The sequence below is a fragment of the Conger conger genome, chromosome 7 (assembly GCF_963514075.1).
Source record: "Conger conger chromosome 7, fConCon1.1, whole genome shotgun sequence".
Lineage (NCBI taxonomy): Eukaryota > Metazoa > Chordata > Actinopteri > Anguilliformes > Congridae > Conger > Conger conger.
In genome coordinates this window covers 28,870,377-28,890,416 of record NC_083766.1, presented here as the reverse complement: position 1 = coordinate 28,890,416, position 20,040 = coordinate 28,870,377, and the positions used below count along the sequence as shown (strand labels likewise).

Here is a 20,040-nt window from a genome sequence, read left to right as displayed (position 1 = left end):
AAAAGACAAATTAATAAATGATTAGCATTGCACTAAAAAAGTAATAATAATTACTTTTTTTCCCTATATGTATTAGTCAATCAATCTTCCTGTAGGATATGTATTAGTTCATATCTAGATAATTGTGCAGTCTAATGTATCTCACCATTAGTAATCAGCTTGAACATGTACTCCTTTGTCCAGTATTCTTGTACATAAATTGATAATATTCATGCAAAGAAAAGCATTTTTTTATCTTTTATTTGAAATGACAGATGACTGCATAATTTCGATACCACTCGTGATCAAGCAGATAACTTTTTTAAATACATTTCTTCCGATGAAAATGGATCCAAGAAGCGACAAGAGAGAAGAAATGGCAGAGATTTAAAAAAAAAAAAAAAAAAAAATTTTTCCTTTTCCTTGCTCCTTTTCCTACTCCTAGCTCCACTCATCGGGAGAGGCGAGAAAAAGAGTCAAGAAAAAGAAGCAAGGACAGGGAAAACATGAATTGGGCAAATGGAATGTCATTGCTCCTTCAAACTTCAGTTCGAAGCCATGTCAGTTACAGACATTGCCGATGGGGAGAGGTGGACCCACAGAATGTTAATTTATATGAAAGAATACTTATCCAAAGGATGCACCCCTGTTTCCTTGCTCAAAGGAAAGTAGGAGTTCCTACCTCCTACTTCTAGCTCCTAGAAGGAACATTTAACGGGTTGGAATGTCCTTGAAGATGGCGGACCTCGATTGATTTCCAGGTCAGGAGCAAGGAAAAGAAAGAAGAGGTGGAAAATACACGCTTGGAGTGAGGCCACAGTGTTTCTATCATTTGTGCCAGTACTGTGTATGGGATGTGCCAATTAGCCAAAATCTTATTGTCAAGGCTAGACACCAACTTGGCCTTCCCACTTCTCTCTGTCAGGTCATCTATATGACACACAAGATAGGGATCAAGTTTTGAGTGCAGATGCATCAGTACCTGCCAGCCTGGCTCAAATGGCTCTTGCTTTGCAGACATACCAGTGACATACCAGTTCCTTTGGATCTTTTGGGCCTTCGTGTTGGCCTGCACCAATACAGTCATCTGCTCCAAGCTGTCTCATCTGGATGACTTACTGAATGCCATTCTTGTTCTCACCTCTTGTTTCCTCCCAGAACTCCTTTGACATGATGTCCATAGAATAGGAAAAACCCCTGTCAAGGCTTGTGGTACGGAAGTCACTGGTCCCAGTCAGTACCTATCTGAAAGATTACCTTTCACAACATGCTGTTCTGTGTTTGGTTCCAGTGTTTCATGAGACTGTTTGTTGTGTGGTTATAAGGGGTCGACTATGCCTTTTATCCACACCAACTGACATAACTACCTTAGCAGTTCTGGCACAAAGTTGCACAAAGGGGCTTGATGGCACAAGCTGGGAGATCAGCCAGGAGGGAGTTGCTGTAATCCAGGCAAGAGATGACAAGCACCTGGACGAGGAGCTGGGTGACTTTCAGGAGATGAGGGATACGGCGTATGTTGTGGGGAGAACCTGCCGTTTCTGGCAGTGGAGAACATATGTGTCGCAAGGCTGAGGTATATGTGTCATCAAGGCTCACCCGAAGATTCTCACCCCAAGAATCTTGTGAGAGGTCAATTGTCAGAGAGGACTTAGCAGGGATGTAAAGATGCTCAGTCTTGCTAAGATTAAGCTTCAGGTGGTGGGAAGTTAACCTTGCAGAGATGTCAGCCAAGCAGGCAGAGATTTGCATGGTGACCTGAGTATCAGGAGGGTAGGAAAGAAAGAATTGGGACTCCAAGTCACCTGGCAGATACGATCGTAGAGTGGAGTGCCTCACTGACCACGAGTAGGGCAGTCTCAGTGGAGTGGTCTTGAAGCTGGATTGGTTGGGATCATAAAGATTGTTCTGGAGGTGATAAGTAGACAGTTAAGAACAGGCAGAGTTTTTGATAGCAATGGTAGAAGAGAGACAGGCCGGTAGTTAGGAGCAAAGGGGTCAAGAGTATGTTTTTTGAGAAGAGGAGTGATGGAGCATTATGGGAATTCTGGAATGTCTCACAACACTTGACAGGTGTTTCCACCTGCTTGTCTAATCCTGGCCACCATACTTAACTTGCACCAGGGCCTTCATATGCACAATGACAGGGGAGAATAGTGTAGTATTGTGAGGACCATCTCCCTTGCAAAGTCTGGGATCATCATGTGATTCCCCTACAGCACACAGTTGTTTTATGGACATCTTAAGGCATCTGCTGAGGAAGGCTGTGACACTGCTGTCATGTATGTCAGAAGGCCAGCCGTGCAACACCTTCAAAGTCAATTCAGCAATCCTCTCTGAATGCAATGGTGCGTCAGGAACAGCAAGGACTTCCAGTTTAGGTCAGGTTTCAGGGTGGTCTGCTTATCCCATCCATAAGCTCCCAGGATTAAACTCCACCTGAGCATTCATAGCCATAAGACCCATGGGATTGTCTTGGAATGGTACAGCACACCAAGCAGGGGTTTGTGATATGTGTAAATGACAAAATGTGAGCTAAGAAGGTATTCCAATGATTACAGAAAGTGTCTTCTTACTTATTTGACCATAGTTTTGCTCAGTGGAACAATATCATTTGTATGGAAGAAACATCCAAGTATTTCCACATACTCCTCCTAACAGCTGTCTTTAGCTCCAGTTATAAATGCAGTATGTATAAATGATCTGCTAATGGACTCACCTCTCCACATCTGCCACGTCTGTAACTGACGTCACTTAAAAATGACCCTTGGGGATAAATATATAATCCATCCATCCATCAATCCATCCATTATCTGAACCCACTTATCCTGAACAGGGTCGCAGGGGGGCTGGAGCCTATCCCAGCATACATTGGGCGAAAGGCAGGAATACACCCTGGACAGGTCGCCAGTCCATCGCAGGGCACACACACCATTCACTCACACACTCATACACTCATACCTACGGGCAATTTAGACTCTCCAATCAGCCTAACCTGCATGTCTTTGGACTGTGGGAGGAAACCGGAGTACCCGGAGGAAACCCACGCAGACACGGGGAGAACATGCAAACTCCGCACAGAGAGGCCCCGGCCGACGGGGATTCGAACCCAGGACCTCCTTGCTGTGAGGCGGCAGTGCTACCCACTGCGCCATCCGTGCCGCCGACATAAAAATATAATTGTAAATTAAAATGTATAATTATATACAATTTTTGGTTGATTCATTCATTATGTGGAATATTTCCCACATTTCATGATTTGGAACTAACTAATCTTCATTGTATGGCCGGGAATAACCAAATTCAAATGCAAATGAACAATTTTCAAATTACAAAAAGTGATTTTTCTCTGGTTGCACCACCTGTACTATAACTACAGCCAAAAGAAACCAATCTTTCACATCACTGTGGAGGAATTTTAGCCCACTTTTCTTTGCAGAACTGCTTCAATGCAATCAAATATGTAGGTTTGGTATGCCATGATCAAATGAAATTCCAGAAGAGATGTGAAAAATGTAGTTGAAAAACATCAGTCTGGAAACCACAGTGAGAGCCATTGTGTCTAAATGGAGAACAGTTGGAACAGTGGTGAATCAGGATTGTCCACCATGCCAAAATTCCTACAAAGGCACAGTGACAACTCATCCAGGAAGTCACAAATGATCCCAGAAGAACATCCAAAGACCTGCAGGCCTCTCTAACCACAGCTAATGCCAGTGTTCATGACTCTGTAATAAAAACAAGAGAAGGGATTCATGAGAGAGTAGCAAGGTGGAAACCACTGCTAACCAAGAGAAACATTAAAGCTTCTCTCACAAATGCGAAAAAGGACCTGGATAATCCCCAAACCTTTTGGGATAATGTTCTATGGACAGATGATCAAAAGTGGAACTTTTTAATGATATAGGTCCCATTATGTCTGCCATAGAGCAAATACAGCATTTCACAGTAAGAACATCATACCAAAAGTCAAACATGGTGGTGGCAGTGATTGTGTGGGCATGCTTTGCCCGCCTTGGGACCTGGACAACTTGCCATTATTGAAGGAACCATGAATTCAGCTCCGTACCAGAAAATTCTTAAAGAGAATGGCTGGTTATCTGTCCATGAGCTGAAGCTGAAGCATAATTGGGTTATGTAAGCTGACTGAATATAATCAAAATACATGTTTTGGAGTGGTCTAGACAAGTCCTGACTTGAATCCAATAGGGATGCTGTGGTAGGACCTGAAAAGAGTACTTCATGCCCAAAAACAGCGACGTGACAGACTGATATCAAATTGTAGGAAGTGTTTGATTGCAGTTATGGCTATTGTTGAGTTAAGTTTAAGGGGGCAATTACTTTATCACAGTGGTGATATGGGGGTTTGATCATTTTTTAAATTAAATATAAATTGGGGGGGGGGGTTTAAATATTTGATAATGATTTACTAAATGCGCTGGTGTTCACGCAAGTTGCCTTTGTTTAATATTACATTTTGTATGCAACCATTCAGTGTGACAAATACGCAATAATAGAGGAAATCAGGAAGGGGTCAAATACGTTTTCACGACATATAGCCTATTTTCATAAATGCAAAGCCACCTATTTTTGTAAAAACACCTATGCTGTTATAACGAACCACAACATGCCGTGAATAACCATAGCAAAATAACAACACAGTAAGAGTAGGCCATTTTATAATACGACGATACCATTTGTACGTGGTGACAGTCTGATAACACAACCTTTTTTTAATTAGACTACACAACCTACAAAACTGTTTGTGACCACTGATGCAACCATTGAAATAATTGATTAAAATTGACGGTCGATATGTAGCCTATGCAGTTTAAGGGAATTGATTGAGATTGCACTGTACATAAATTGTCTGGTTTGTATGTGACTGCAATACGAGTGCATATTTGAAACAGCAGTGAATTACCTAAGCAAACAAGCGACGGTGCACAATATAAAAGTTTTAACGTAATAATCCAGTTTTCAAAATACGTAGGCTTCAATAAATGTGTATTTTTTAATAAGTCGCCTTGAGGTAACATTCGCTGCAGCTTTAAGGCTGATTATTTCAGTCTAGACTTCAGACATGCACACACACCTGTCACTGTCTAGACAGAGGTGGGGTAAAAACAAAAACATATCCCCAATTGTTTAAATTTAGTGTCATTCACGGCAGTCTACAAAGTTATTGGAGAATACAGCGCTCCATTTTCACCTTTCCCAATCTGATTGGCAAAATGAACTGTCAGTTTTTTTTTTATTTGTTTGAGGTCAATTCGGGTCGTTGTCTTAAAAAATAAATAAATGAGAAAATAGAAATGCGTAGAAAGTAAAAGGCTCGAAAGGCAATCTAACATGATGGTATTAAAAATGACAGGCAGCGACGTTACCCAATATGAAACTGAAATGCATCGTCGTGGATTTACTGACAACGAATCTACCCAATGCAGAAGGGACAATAAATGATCGACATGTTTAATTAACAATGAACTGCTTCGGGGAGAGAATGGACCCACATACGCTATATGCGATATACCAATGTTTTGTATCAAATGGAATGGTTTAATTATAATCTACTAGCCGAGCAGCTTTGAACGTAAAGCCCGTTAAAGAAAATATCCAGTTTAAATACATTGCCGTGCCGAGCCCTTGCAAAATTCCGCCTGCTGAAGTTTACAAGGTTCGTGCTGAGGAATTGGTTAGGAAACTGTAGCACTACGTTCTCCATGTTGGTTTCATTTTCTCAACCAACTTTGCTTAGAAAACGCTTTCTACGTCGGAGCCTCAATGGAAGCTGTTTCTGTTTAATTCACAGTGAGAGCTCGCTGTTACGATTGGGTAACTGTTATGTTCAACGACGTATTTCCCAACCTACAAGATTAGAACGACCGCTTCATGTTCCAATCATCGGAGAAAAGGCGTGACTATTGAAAATCTTCAACGAATAGTGAAACATGGGCGGGCATGCAAGAGCTGGTTGAAGTCCTGTACGAAGGTTGGCTGCAGCGTGTGTTTATTGATGAGATGAAAGAAGATGGAAGTGAGAAATGAAACAAAGTAAGGGAAAATATTGAAAAACGCAAAATCTTGCCGGTGGAAAAAGTGGAGCGACTGTGAATCGCAGTTGCCACAAGGGCACGAGAAGGATAACAGAACAGAAGGTAAGAAATTATTAAAGGAAGGGGAGGGGGCGGGTATTGGTGAAGCGTCTATGTTATTTATAAGAACAGAAATGCCTGTTATCCCCCCCCCACCCGACACACTCTCTCACACACACGCAGAAACACAAAAAAAGAAAAAGAAAACTTTTCCGTAACTCTTATAATTTGCTAAAAGTAGATATCAGTGGCGAGAGGTCAACAGTAGGCTATTCACGTGTAAAATTTTAGAAAGACCCTTTTCTGAAACCGAATTATTTAGGTTTCCTGCTTTTTACGTTAAATTGAGGGTGTGCGTTATAACTTGTATGTAACAATGTGACTAATGTGTTGAATTTGACCTTCTCAGCTGCAAAGTATGAGCAAAATCTGATAAAAAAGCTGTGCACCTGAATCCACATTTCTGGATGCGTATCTTTGCCTTATAAATTAAATGGGTACATGCTTCCTTTTATTATTTTACATCCTCGAAAAATAATCAAATGTTCCGCACGTCATTTTGTATGAAATTATTGATGTTGTAATAATTTTGACCATTATTAGTTAGCTAAGTGCACAAGTAGACCAGCCCTTAGGAAGTCATGGCTGGCTCAAAAAAAGAAAAAAAAAAAACGTCAAAAAGAATTTTACCCCTAAAGCGGTTAACTAGGGACACGGTGTTTATCCAGTTTTTCCTCAGTAAAATGAATAGCCTGTATTAGTTTATGAAGATATGGCGGTTAATGTCGCTTGCTGACTGTTATTACCATGATTTTACCTCCCAAGTTGTTACCCAATTTTACTTAGGCTACAGTTAGCGATTTCACAGAAGACTGAATGAACTTTCCAACATTTCGTCAATAGGCCTACTTAAGTCCCGCTAGTATAGCTCAGTTAAATATGTGTATTTTATTTATACTTTATAAAGTATAATAGCCCGCGTTAAACTCTTAGAAGTTATTTTCACCACTATAGCCCTTGTTTCAAAGTGAAATTAACGTCATTTGATTTCTTCCGAGGGAAGGGGTGTATATTTCATAAAGGTAGGCCTACTTATTTGCGAAAAAACGACAAGTCGTATCGTTAAATAATGCCGGCTATTACCTATGTCTAAAGGCTTTCACAGTTTTTATTGACATATGAAGTGAACTCAACATTTAAACAAATTGCATGTAGGCCTATTTAGTCTCGGCAATGAAAGTAGGGATTCTTAGCTACGCAGATGGTGCATTTAACGAAATTAATCTCTTTTCATCACAGAGTAAGTGATCCCCACGTTAAATGTTAGCCTATTGTAGTCTATTTTATCGAACCGGTAAGCTTGTCAGATACATGGGACAATTAAAAGGGAAACAAAGACGTTTTGAGACGGCGAAAAATATGCAGATATTCAGATCGTGTGTTTAATAATATTGTGTTGAAATAATGTGTTGTAAACGAATATGGTCATAGTGCATGTAACTCACATAGTCCATCCCGCTTGCGCATTGCATGTTTTTTTGTCAGATTATAAATGCATATTTCATATAATTAAAATAGCAACCAAAAAGCAGCTTCCAACCTGCGCTCGACAAGAGTGCTATCTATCACTCTTTACACCAACACAGTAGTCTATAGCCTACTATTTGAAGGAACCCACTATCTTAACCGTTGATGTACCTCAGCTATAGCCACTGTAAACATGTGAACAATTATTTATTTAAAAATACGCCAAAACAAGACTATAGAAATAAAACATGATTTGTAGCCCTTTCTTATAGTTTTCTTTAATATTTAACCATTGAAGGATGGTATTCATTATCACGGCTGAAGGATTTACTTTAGGCTACTTGTATAATTCACACAGGGGTCTGGCCGTGTATGGAGTTTTCCAAGGAGTCTAAGTACATATGTTAATGCGCGCGCGTGTGTGTGTGTGTATATATATATATATATATATATATATATACACACACACACACACACACAGACATACAGACAGACACACACACACACACACACATATTGAAGAAAAAAACTACACATGCACGCACGCATACACACGCGCGCGCACACACACACACACACACACACGACACAAGCATAACGAAGTAATCAGTCGTTTTGCTCGCACTGTTCGTTTTGTACTTAGACGCTGTTCCGTTTACAGATTAAGGTTCATATAGTTTGTAAGAAAATAATTCAATTATTCGAATATTTTATTGCGGCCTTATATTTGAAGACCACAAATATATCCGTAACATTTCAGAGAGGCTTTTTTTGGGGGCGCATCAAAAATGTACCAACTATAGGTATCTATAGTTTTGTACAACCTTGGACGCTGTTACATATGGCTACTTCTGAAGCGGGACGTGGAATACATTAGCGGACATTTAATACAGATTAAGAAAACGCCCCAAAAAGTAACATTTTACTTTGGAATTCACGGCTATTGAATGTCTCGCACTGATTTGATAAGAAATGCCGGTTAAGGTTTCCACATGGATATCAAAAAGGGGTTAAATGAAATGCCGGTTTCAGAATTCAATGCAGTGTTAACTCAGCGTCGTGTGGCTTATCAGATTTCAAAGCTGGCTATTTTTTAACACTTTGTTTAACATGGGCACCAAAAAAAGTGAAACGATTTTGAACTTTAAAAAAGTAAAGGTATAATAATAATAATGGGAATAATGCCATGGAAACCTTTCAGCCATTACAAGTAGAATATAAATGTTATTTTGCAGGAGCCATTTTCCCGTTTCTCAGTTTTTTTTCTCAGAGAAACGATTAGCTGCATTACATTCAGGTTCCAAATTCTTTTTAATTAAAAAAAGAAGGCAATTTTATTTTTTATTTTTTTGCACTACTCTGGGAAAGATATAGGCCAAATTATCAATGTAGATGGACCAATACAGCCTGCCAATCGTCAGTTTGATAAAATGGAAATATACTGCATGAGATTATGAGATTATAAATATAAAAATCATATAGAGAAATACTGAACAAATTTGTGACTTTAAAAACAAGTAATTGATGGGATACATTATTTAACATTCAGAAAACATGTCCTGGCTTGTAGGACTTATGTTTTATATCCAAATTTAGTATGTGATGCTTGTGCATGCTAATGTGTACATGTTAGTTTTGTCTCAGAACATAGACACACAGTCTGCCTACATGGTTGGTAACACATTCTGTACATTACTGTAACTTTAACTGGCAAGTCAAACAAGTGGTTGACCTCATTTCATATACAAATTTAGTTAATTAATTATTTTAACAAATAAATAACAAAATACATAAATACATTTTAATGTGAAAAGAATCTAAATCGCTCAGTTGAGCTGCCAGTTAAAGGTTTTAAGGAACAAACTTAATGAATATTTTTTTATTATGAATTACATTGTACATTTGTAAGTAATGCACCTATTTAGCAGCTGCATGATGCATCATTTTTGAGGCATGGGATACCTGTATTAGGACACCAGAGAATAAATATTCCTAAATGAACATGAAAGCTTTATGAATGCAAATGGATTGCCATTTCAATAATTGCCAACCAGTCTGTAATTATTCTTCAATTTTGGTACATTCCATGTTTATTTGGACAACATTTATCAGATATTCCAGAAATTTTCCATTAAGATATTTCCTATACTGGAAGAATATATTCAATATTTTAGCATATTTTAGATTTTGGTTACAAATAACCTTGAGATGTGGCCATTTTAGTGCATTTCTGGCCCTATATGTTTCAGACACTGTAATCTTTGTAGTGACAACATTCTGGAATTCCTATAGGGTGTTCTAAAATATGAGGTTAACAAGCTCTGTAAGTTATATTATACAGCAATTTATTAATTTTGAAAAGTATATTATCAAAAGATAATATATCAAAATAAACATTTTTGATTTGGCTCACGCTTTGTAATATGGTCTATTGAATTGTGTTACAGAAAAAAACCCTGTATCAGGTGGGTGGGCTGTATGGGTGGGTGGGCATGCAAACAAAAAAATATGTTTTAAGTGTCACAACATTTGTATTAATTATGAACCTAAACTGAAAAATATATGGCATATATGGCTATTTAGTAGGCAAATGGCCTACTAAATAGTGAGTATCGATTGAACCTGGACTTACCTATGTATGTTCAGGCAAGCAGTTCCACACATTGACAACTCTCTTTGTAAAGGAATATCTCTCATATCTGTGCATAATTCATCTTTATCTAATTTACACTGATGTTCCCTTGATCTACTGGCAGAATGTAACCTGAACATTTTTCATAGTTCACAGAGTCATCCCCTTTTATTAATTTAAAAACCTCAATCAAATCCTCCCTTGGTCTCCATTTGTTGAACCTGAACTGATCAAATATGTTTTACATTTCATACGCAAGTCAGATTAATTGCCCTTCCTTGTACTTTTTCAACTACCTTCTTGTAGTTTAGAGCCCAGAAGTGCACAAAATTTTCTTGTATAACATCAAAGTAGCCTCCTTTGAGTGATGCTCAATAATTTGTGCTGTATTCACGGCACATAATTTGCAAGGTTTCCACCTTCTTCTGGATTTTTATTTGGATTGCTGTAGTAGATTCCAAAGTGCTTGCTAAACCCCCTGGATTCTATATCGTTATTGTACGATTTTGGGGTCTGCATTGGACAAAATTTTGTCTTGAAATAACACAAGATGGTTTCTTGGAAGTATCACTGTAATCCAGCTAGATGGAGAAAGTTCACTTTCCCTTAAGACGTGCCTCACTTCAGATTGCCTGTGATGTGCAAGACAGGCCAAAACCTGACTGCATCAGGGGATTTATTACTGCAGGATATGATGGGATATTGTGGTTGAGTTGTGCCCCAGAAGTCAACAGTGACACGTCTGAAATGAAAGTGAGCTATCTCCATCCAGCTGGTCCACTGCAATTCTTCTCAGGCAGAAGTGATGTCCTTGTGATTACTCCAGACCCTGTTTTGAAAATACAGACCAAAAAGAAGAGTGTGCCATCTGTCAAATGAACATACGAAGGAAGCCTCAGTGGCTTGACTCAATAGGAAAACTTAAAATGGTTCCCCTGTTGCCCACTTCATACGCCTTCAGACAAACATGTACAATACTCTGGAAAATATGTTAGTGTAAGTTGTAAGTTGTTTCTTATTGAATAATAATGCAATATTTCATAAAACATATTTTGTTGCTTGCATTATCTGATGAATCTTCCACATAAAATGGCTATTGTTTAAAAAAACCCCACCATAGATCCCAATTATTAATGTTTTACTCAAGTTTACATAATATTGTATCAAAAATTGGCGTCACTTTTGAGAAACTTGCAATTAAAGCCATGAGGTCATTATAATCCTTATAGACTAATGTAAAATACAAAGGTAATTATTTACAGTAATTTCAAAGATATTAAAATATGTTTCTGTACAGTAATTTATTCATTTTGGGAATTTTATATGTATATTTTGAAAGGGAGGCATCTATAGGATCTAGAATTGGACAGAGTAATTGCAAGTGTCTTCAAAGTATTTGTGATCCAAATCTCATATATACAGTGAGCTCAATAATGTTTGGAACAAAGATATTATTTTTTATTGATTAGGCTCTGTACTCACATTTGTACGTAGTCCCCCCATTTCAGGGCACCATAATGTTTGGGACATAGAATGTTATGTAAATGTGATTCATTTCACCAGCTGCTGAGTATTGTTTTTGGCGATCCTCTGACTTATACTGCAATAATCTTGCTTGCTGGAGGCTTATTGCCTTGTTTTCTCTTTAGCACAAGAAATGCATTTAATTGGAATCAGTTGAATGGGTGAACCACCTGGCCAGTCAAGAAATTGGTCGTTTTTGGCTTTGAGTTGCTTTAGCAGAATGTTTTGGATCATTGTCCTGCTGTAGGATGAAGATCGGCCCAATTAAAAAGGAGGCATTTGGTTGAACTTGAGCAGATTAAAATGCTTCTCTTAACTTCAGAACTCATTTGACAGCACAGTCGCACAGTGGACAGCAAGTCACCTCTGAGCAAGAAGGTCGGGTTCGAATCCTGGCCTGGGCCTTTCTGTGTGGAGTTTGTAGGGGCGGCCTGTAGCGTAGTGGTTAAGGTAAATGACTGGGACACACAAGGTCGGTGGTTCTAATCCCGGTGTAGCCACAATAAGATCCGCACAGCTGTTGGGCCCTTGAGCAAGGCCCTTAACCCTGCATTGCTCCAGGGGAGGATTGTCTCCTGCTAAGTCTAATCAACTGTACGTCGCTCTGGATAAGAGCGTCTGCCAAATGCCAATAATGTAATGTAATGACTTTGTATGTTCTCCCCGTGTCTAAGTGGGTCCCACAGTCTAAAGACATGCAGGTTAGACTACTTGGGGGGGGCTTAACAGGGCATTGCTGCAAAAGAGCATGCATGCTCAGTCAACTTACCCTGTATAAATAAATAAATAATTCTGCTACTTTTTGTGCATGTATGAAGCACCACCATGTTTCACAGATCCTTCTGGCCTTCACATTTTGCTCTTGCCATTACACTGATACAAGTCTAACCTCTCTACCCAGAATTCTGCAGGCTTTTAGGCTGTAACCTGGGCACCCTGTTTTTTGCAGCTAATTAGTGGTGTGCATCTTGCAGTGTAATCTCCATAGTTCTGTTAGGGGCCCAACAGCTGTGCGGATCTTATCGTGGCTACCGCGGGGCTTGAACCACCAACTTTCCGAGTCCCATTCAAGCACCTTTGCCAGTAGTTTACAGTCCTTCTGCAGAGAGTCACTGACACATCCACACCTGCCTCCTGAAGAGTATTTCTGATCTGTCTGCCAGATGTTTGGGTTTTTTTCTTCATTATGGGGAGAATGTTTTGGTCATAAACCTTTTGCGATTTCTGAGCTGACTGGTGCTTTCTTCTTAACGATGTTTCAAACAGTTAATTTTGGCAAACCTAATGTGTGGCCTGTCTCCGGTGACTTTTTCTGATTTTTCTCAGCCATAATGGCTTGCATGAGTTTCTTTGGAAGAGCTCTGATTCTCATTTTTACAAATGCCTGTAACAGATATCAAAGGCAATCAAGAGCCTTGAATCAAGACTATACTCTTATACCTGCAATAAGGAAGCAATTGAACACACCTGACTTCAGAAACACCTGTGAACCTATTTGTCCCAAAAATGTTGTGCTAAAATAGGGGGAATGTTTCTACATAGTGAAACCATAATGTATTAAAAAAACCCTTTAGTAAAAGCCAAGAATATTCATTTTAACTACATGTGAATTGTTTGATTACACATTTAAAATTGTAAAGTAGAGAGTCAATTCAATAAAAAAATATATCTTTCTCCCAAATATTATGTTGCTCACTGAATGTCAGATATCAATCCTCCATAGGAAGGATTTCTGATGTTGTGGGAAATGGAGGAAATATACTATTTCTTGATTAGGCTATTTAAAAATGGGATGACAAATTATTTGACAAAACCCAACATTTTTTGGACAAGGCATTTGATTTATTGAACTGACAGCATTTACATTTTCACAAGTGGTGCCAAACCTTTTTCAAGCTGTCTGACCACACCATACTCATGCATGTCATTGGAGCACATCACGGACAGGTGGCTGTCTTTTCTAAAAAGGCAGCAAACCTGTACAATGGAATATTGTCAGGGTGGAGGGGCCTTGATGCAGTCTGACTAGGTGGGGTTTCAACTACAGTATACATATATATATATATATATATATATATATATATAGTATATATATACAGTTGAATAATTATAGTTTAATGCTGCATGTTTTACTTGTGCCTATGTAGGAGATCAGAAACTGAAATATCCAAGACAGATTTCTTACAGAAGATAAAGGTTTATCTTATCTTATCTTAAAGATATGCTACAAGAAAATGAGGAAAGTCTGTGCCTGAATTACCCGAAAAACAGCAAGAGTTTTAAAGAAATCTACAGTGTGAATTAAAAAAAAACTGTGGTGAGATAAAACTCCCTAGTGGGAATAAATCTCAGGAAGAACCTGGCTATGTGGGGGGTTGGGAGGGAAAGGGGGGGGGGGGGGCACCGTGTGCTGACTGACCTTGTGTCAGTATTTAATGTTAGGCTAAATTATAATGGGGAGCTAATGGAGAATCTGTTGGAGTAGTTAATCAGTGGTTGGGCAGATTAAAGCCTGGAGTATTAAATTAGATGGTAAAATAGACAGTCCAAGCAAAGAAGTGTATATATGCCGGTCAAACAGCCCAAGGTGATACATCTAGGCTTTCAGTTTGTGTCATCTGGGCTTGAACCAGGAGGGGGTTGGGGCTGCAGCTGGCTGTAGGGTGGTGGAAGTGGAACAAGCCCCATGGAAGAGAACAGAAAATGGGATGGGTTATGAGTTAGGTAATTACAATGTTAAGTATGACACTTGTAGAGGCCAATGTGCTCTGCTATTGCATCATATCTAAAAGAATAGCTTAAAACCCAATCTTCAGACTGCGCGTTGGCTCTCTTTTTAAGCTCTTGGTTTTGCACAATACTAGCACTGTAAAACTACAGCGATGTAACTGAATTATGGAACCTCTGAAATATGTGGAATTAATTTGCCGACAACACAAGAACTGTTTCACAAGTAATTCCACGTGGCCTGTGTGCTCTATTTGAATTTTTATGCTTAACAATACGCTTCATATCTGAAAATATAACAAAATATAACACAAGCGAATGTTGTTTCATCATTGCACCTTTGGATTTTCTGTCCAGACATTACAATAGTACTATATCATGAATTTGAGCCAATCCACACTCCCAAAGGACTGATCCAGTCCTGGTAACACCCACTCAGTGCAGGCACCATAAAAATAAATGGATGAAAATAGCAGTCTCAGTGCCGCTGTTATTTCTGGCACTTTCTACTGTCCAAAATACCGATATTCCGGCATTTATACCTTCCCCGTGGGCATTTCTGTTTGTACTGTGGATGCACAAATGATATGCTGCAAATATGACTAACATAACATTGGTATGAGATTATGTGAGATTACATTGAAAAACACTGAAAATTCTACGGCTCTGTTAAAATGTTGGGATATTTCGATGGTGATTAAAGCTTATAAAATAATAGCAAGAAAGAAGGTGGCTACATCTAAACACTGGCAACTGCAGATTTCTGGTTATCATGTTGCAAATTTCATATGCTGCAAATGTGGCATTCACTGGGTGCATTTAAAAAATGCATATGACGTCTATTGATTCAGTTCCCTGAACCCTACCAGACATTCAAGCCCCTAATCTCACTTGCTTGTCAGCATACATTATTATACTAGCAATGTGAACATCCATCAAGATATCAGTTAGATGTGTATACTCTCAATAATTAAATCAGCATTATCCTGCTTAAATATACAGGGCCTTCAGAAAGTTTTCAGACCCCTTCACTTTTTCCACAGTTTATTGTGTTGTTAAGTTATAAAGTCTAATCAATATACACTCAGTAACCCATAATAATGTCAAAGTGAAAACATGATTTTGGAAGTTTGAAAAAGTATTCAGACCCTTTGCTGTGGCTCTCTAAATTGTGGTGAGGTACATTCTGTTTGCTTTAATTATCCTTGAGATGTGTTGATTGAAATCCACCTGTGGCAAACTGAATGGATTGGACATAGTTTAGAATGGTACACACCTGTGTATATAAGGTCCCACAATTCACACTGCATGTCAGGACAAAAATCCAAGCCATTCTCTGTAGGCCCCTCCCCAATCAGGGCAAGGGTATAAAACCATTTTTAAAGCTTTGAGTGTTCCCAGTGTGAAATGGAAAATGATTGGCACCACAAGGACTCTTCCTAGAGTTACACCGAGTAATTAGGCAAGGAGAGCCTTGATCAGGGAGATGACCAAGAACCCAAAGGTCAAGAGCTTTGGAAGTCCTCAGCAAGGTTGGGGGAACCTGCCGGAAGGACAGCTGTCTCAGCATCACATCAATCAGGCCTTTATGGTAGAGTGCCTTGATGGAAGCCACTCTTCAGTAAAAGGCATATGACAGGCCGCTTGGAGCACTATGTCTGGCGAACACCAGGCACTGCTCATCACCTGGCTAATACCATCCCTATGGTGAAGCATGGTGGTGGCAGCATCATGCTATGGGGGTGCTTCTCAGCGGCAGGGACAGGGAGGCTGGTCAGAATTGAGGGAAGGATGAATACCAAATACAGAGGTCCTTGAAGAAAACCTGTTCCAGAGTGCACACAACCTCAGACTGGGGCGACGGTTCATCTTTCAGCATGGCAATGATCCGAAGCGGGGGAAACCTCTGACTGCCCTGGAGTGGCCCAGCCAAAGCCCAGAGGTAAAACCCAAAGAACATCCTTGGAGAAACCTGAAGATGGCAGTTCACAGACACTTCCCAGCCAATCTGACAGAGCTTGAGAGGTTCTGCCAGGAAGAATTGGATAAACTGCCCAAATCCAGGTGTGCAAAGCTTGTAGAGACTTACCCAAGAAGAATCGGAGCTCTAATTGCTGCCAAAGGGGCTTCTACAAAGTACTGAATTAAGGGTCTGAATACTTATGTAAATGAGAGATTTCAGTTTTAGATTTTTAATACATTTACAAAAATGTCGAAAAACATGTTTTCACTTTGTCATTATGGGTTATTGAGTGTAGATTGATGGGCAAAAAATGAAATTTTATCCATTCAAAATTAAAATTACAACACAATAAAATGTGCGAAAAGTTGGTCTGAATACTTTCTGAAGCCACTGTATCTAGCTCTAAAATGTTCAGTCTTCCTAATTAAATTTACAAGGACATAAGCTTGACAGGGACACAGTTAAGTGTTTGTATTGAACGTCATGCCTTTTTAATTGATGAAGCAAATATATAGTTATTTAAGCAGAAGAAAAATCATATAGTACATACATTAATATTACATAAATTGCAGTAAATAGCAGTTATGAGAGATAAGAACAGTTAAAGGTTCTGCTGATTCCAAACCGAACAGGTGGTTGTCTGAATGATTCTCACCTGTATAGGCTGTGAATTATTTGTGGTGTCTTCTGTTATCAAGCAACAAAACAGATTGAATTATGTTTTTCACAGATGTAGGGAATGTATGTGTTGTGTGTGTGCATGAATTTCAGATGTGTTGAGTCATGAGCCACAGGAATTATTTTATTTTTGACCTATTCAGAGCATAATGCTTCGCCTTAAACAAATTGATAGTTACTCGATATCAATAGTGGTGTTTACTAAAGATCATTGCAGAATAGGTGACTAAGTGGTGATATAATTTACCACCAACATAACAACTGGGGTTATTATTTTTTTTAAATAAGTCGATCTGCAATGACGGGTTTGTCAATACAGTTTTGGATGCCATTCGTGATGTTAACAAACATGATTTGGCTATTAGCAAAATTGATATATATTGTAGCCTAAATTAAACATAACAAAAATTCACTTTATTGTAGTGTGCAGCAGACAGAGCATTACTTGAGTGTTGAGTTCCTGCTGTCTGAATATGTCTGAGAGGTGATTATACATTGACTCACATCATTGAGCAACTTTCATTGTATTGTGCTATTGTTGCGGAATGTGATGTTTAATTGCAGAGAATGTCGGAGGTGATTCTGTCAATTACCACATCTTATATTTGTGTCTGAAGTTCATTCAAATATACAGGCAATTTTTGAAGTTACCTGTTTTTTTATTAAGTACAACAGGAAGAGGAAGATCCTTCCTATAGGTGGCAGTACCTGTTACTGCCTAGCTAACCACTCTGGGTAATCCGGTAAGTACACTTAAGTAGTTTAATTATAATTGAACTGCCCGGCACTAGGTTGCTAGTTGTTTTAAGAAATGGTATTATGTAGCTAGGTAGCAAGCCAGTATATGAAACACCCTGTATATGGAACAGGTTAGATGTGGCTTGTATTGCACTCTGTAAAATGTTAATTCAAATAAACATGACATTTTAAAGTGAGCTGTTCTGTATGGTTATCTGTATCTATCATATGTACTACTGCTGGAATGAATGAGGATCATTTCAGGAAATTAAGGCAATGGTCCACAAGGTACAGAGTCACAACCCTGTATTACGGTATAAGAATACAAGAAGTTTGAAGTGACACCACAAACAAAATAGTGTAACAAAACAAACAGTAGATGATGAAAAGAGAAGATGGCATGATATGAAGTGGTATACAAAACAAAGACCTGCAGCATAATATAAACAAAAAGACACTGGTTGGTCCCTCCTAGAAAAGGATATTAACACTGATAGAACAACAATCCCTGCAGAATTAGCAAATTGTGGGGGTAGAAAGAATAGACATAGCTCCATCTGCAACAGTAGAAGGCTGCACTGCATCTCAAGGAAAAACTGCATCTATGTGTCATTACACCTTACTACACCAATAAGGACATGTATTTGTATACTGCTAGCCAATAACAGACTGGTCAATGGAAGTCCTGTGTCCTTTCAATGAAACAAATATAATTTTCATATTACATTAGAAAATAAATTATTTATACATGTTTCTACCTGTTTTCAATAATTTATCTTGATTAACAATACAGCGATGAATTAATCAATATACTCAATGCCATGAGATATAGCCACGTCTCCTCAATTAGACTATTAGTTGTGTAATAAAGTTATTTTTATTAGCATCGCAATATTGTGCACATTGTATCAAAATTATTTAAATTGCAGATACATGTGCTTTGTTCTCTGCACTCATACAATATGAACGCAGATTTTAAACCGCAGGTTTAGCCTTTACTACAGGTTGTGGTGAAAGCAAATGCTGTAGTTACCAGAATGGCATATCTTTTTTCATTAAGCATACTTGGTGATTGAAATATACATTTTTTTCAAAATTGAATTTTTTGCTTAACATGATGTGGAGAATGAAGCCATGCGTTTACCTGCTAGTTCATTATTCAAATCATTGGCACACTTGTTAATCAAGGAAAATGAATGAAAACCAATTTTCAGTTTAAAGGGAGATTTTCTGTCTTGTCTATTTTCAGCTCACCAGCCGCCACTGGTACTGTACTAACTGGATACAAAGATTGTATCATTCCAACATTTTCATTGGACTATTTAAATCAATCCTTACAGCTGAACAATACAGCTGTCACAACATATGTCAATATATGAGATGAATAACTCACAATACTAAAACAAGATGAAGACAGAAGTAATTCAATAAGGAAAATGAGTGCTTACTCAGTACTATCTATCCATCCAGATAGTTTTTAGATAGCTGAGATGTGACACATTTTCGAGTTCGAATGACTTTTTTAGATAATGGACCTCTAAAGATGTTATAGCAGACACCATAGGCAATTTAAAGCCTAGAATCAAGACTAGATGCAGAAAGGTTTCACATACCTGCACTAAGGACTTGAATACACCTGACAACTGAAACAATTGAGATGCCAACTGTCCAATTACTTTTGATCCCCTAAAATGGAGGGACAATATTTTAAAAGGGATGTCATTCCTACACTGATTACCCAATATGGATGTAGGTGATAGTCTACACTTTAACCTTATTTTCATTGTTTTGTTTCAAATCCAGTGTGCTGGAGCACTAAGCCAAATGAAAATAAATTGTACCACTGTCCTGGGCCCTGTGTTTTAATCACTACAATCGCAGATGTGTCCGGAATTTTAAAAAAATATATCCCGTGTAAATTAAAACTCATCCATTGTCCACTTGTTGCTATGCATTGCTCAGAACTGGTGCATAGTCCTCTAAATCTCTCTGAATTACAACAGCATGCGCACAACAGCATAAAAAACACACAGTGTTCTTTGGGATCACCTGATACAGTATTCTAGTTGCACGCTGCAATCAAGACCTTCCTAAACTTTTGAACATTTGAAATTTATGGTATATTTGTCAATACACTAGATTATTTATTTATTTAAGTGTCAATCTATAATTCTTTT

General features: G+C 38.4%; 1 protein-coding gene across 1 annotated transcript in view; it reads left to right on the top strand.

Annotated features, from left to right (window-relative positions):
* Window positions 1-5,966: 5,966 nt before the first annotated feature.
* The window catches only part of zbtb20 (zinc finger and BTB domain containing 20), a 74,269-nt gene continuing 60,195 nt past the window's right edge, over window positions 5,967-20,040 (top strand). The window contains exon 1 of the mRNA XM_061247223.1: window positions 5,967-6,137. The gene's annotated coding sequence lies outside the window, so the exon portion shown is untranslated. The remainder of the gene's footprint in view (window positions 6,138-20,040) is intronic.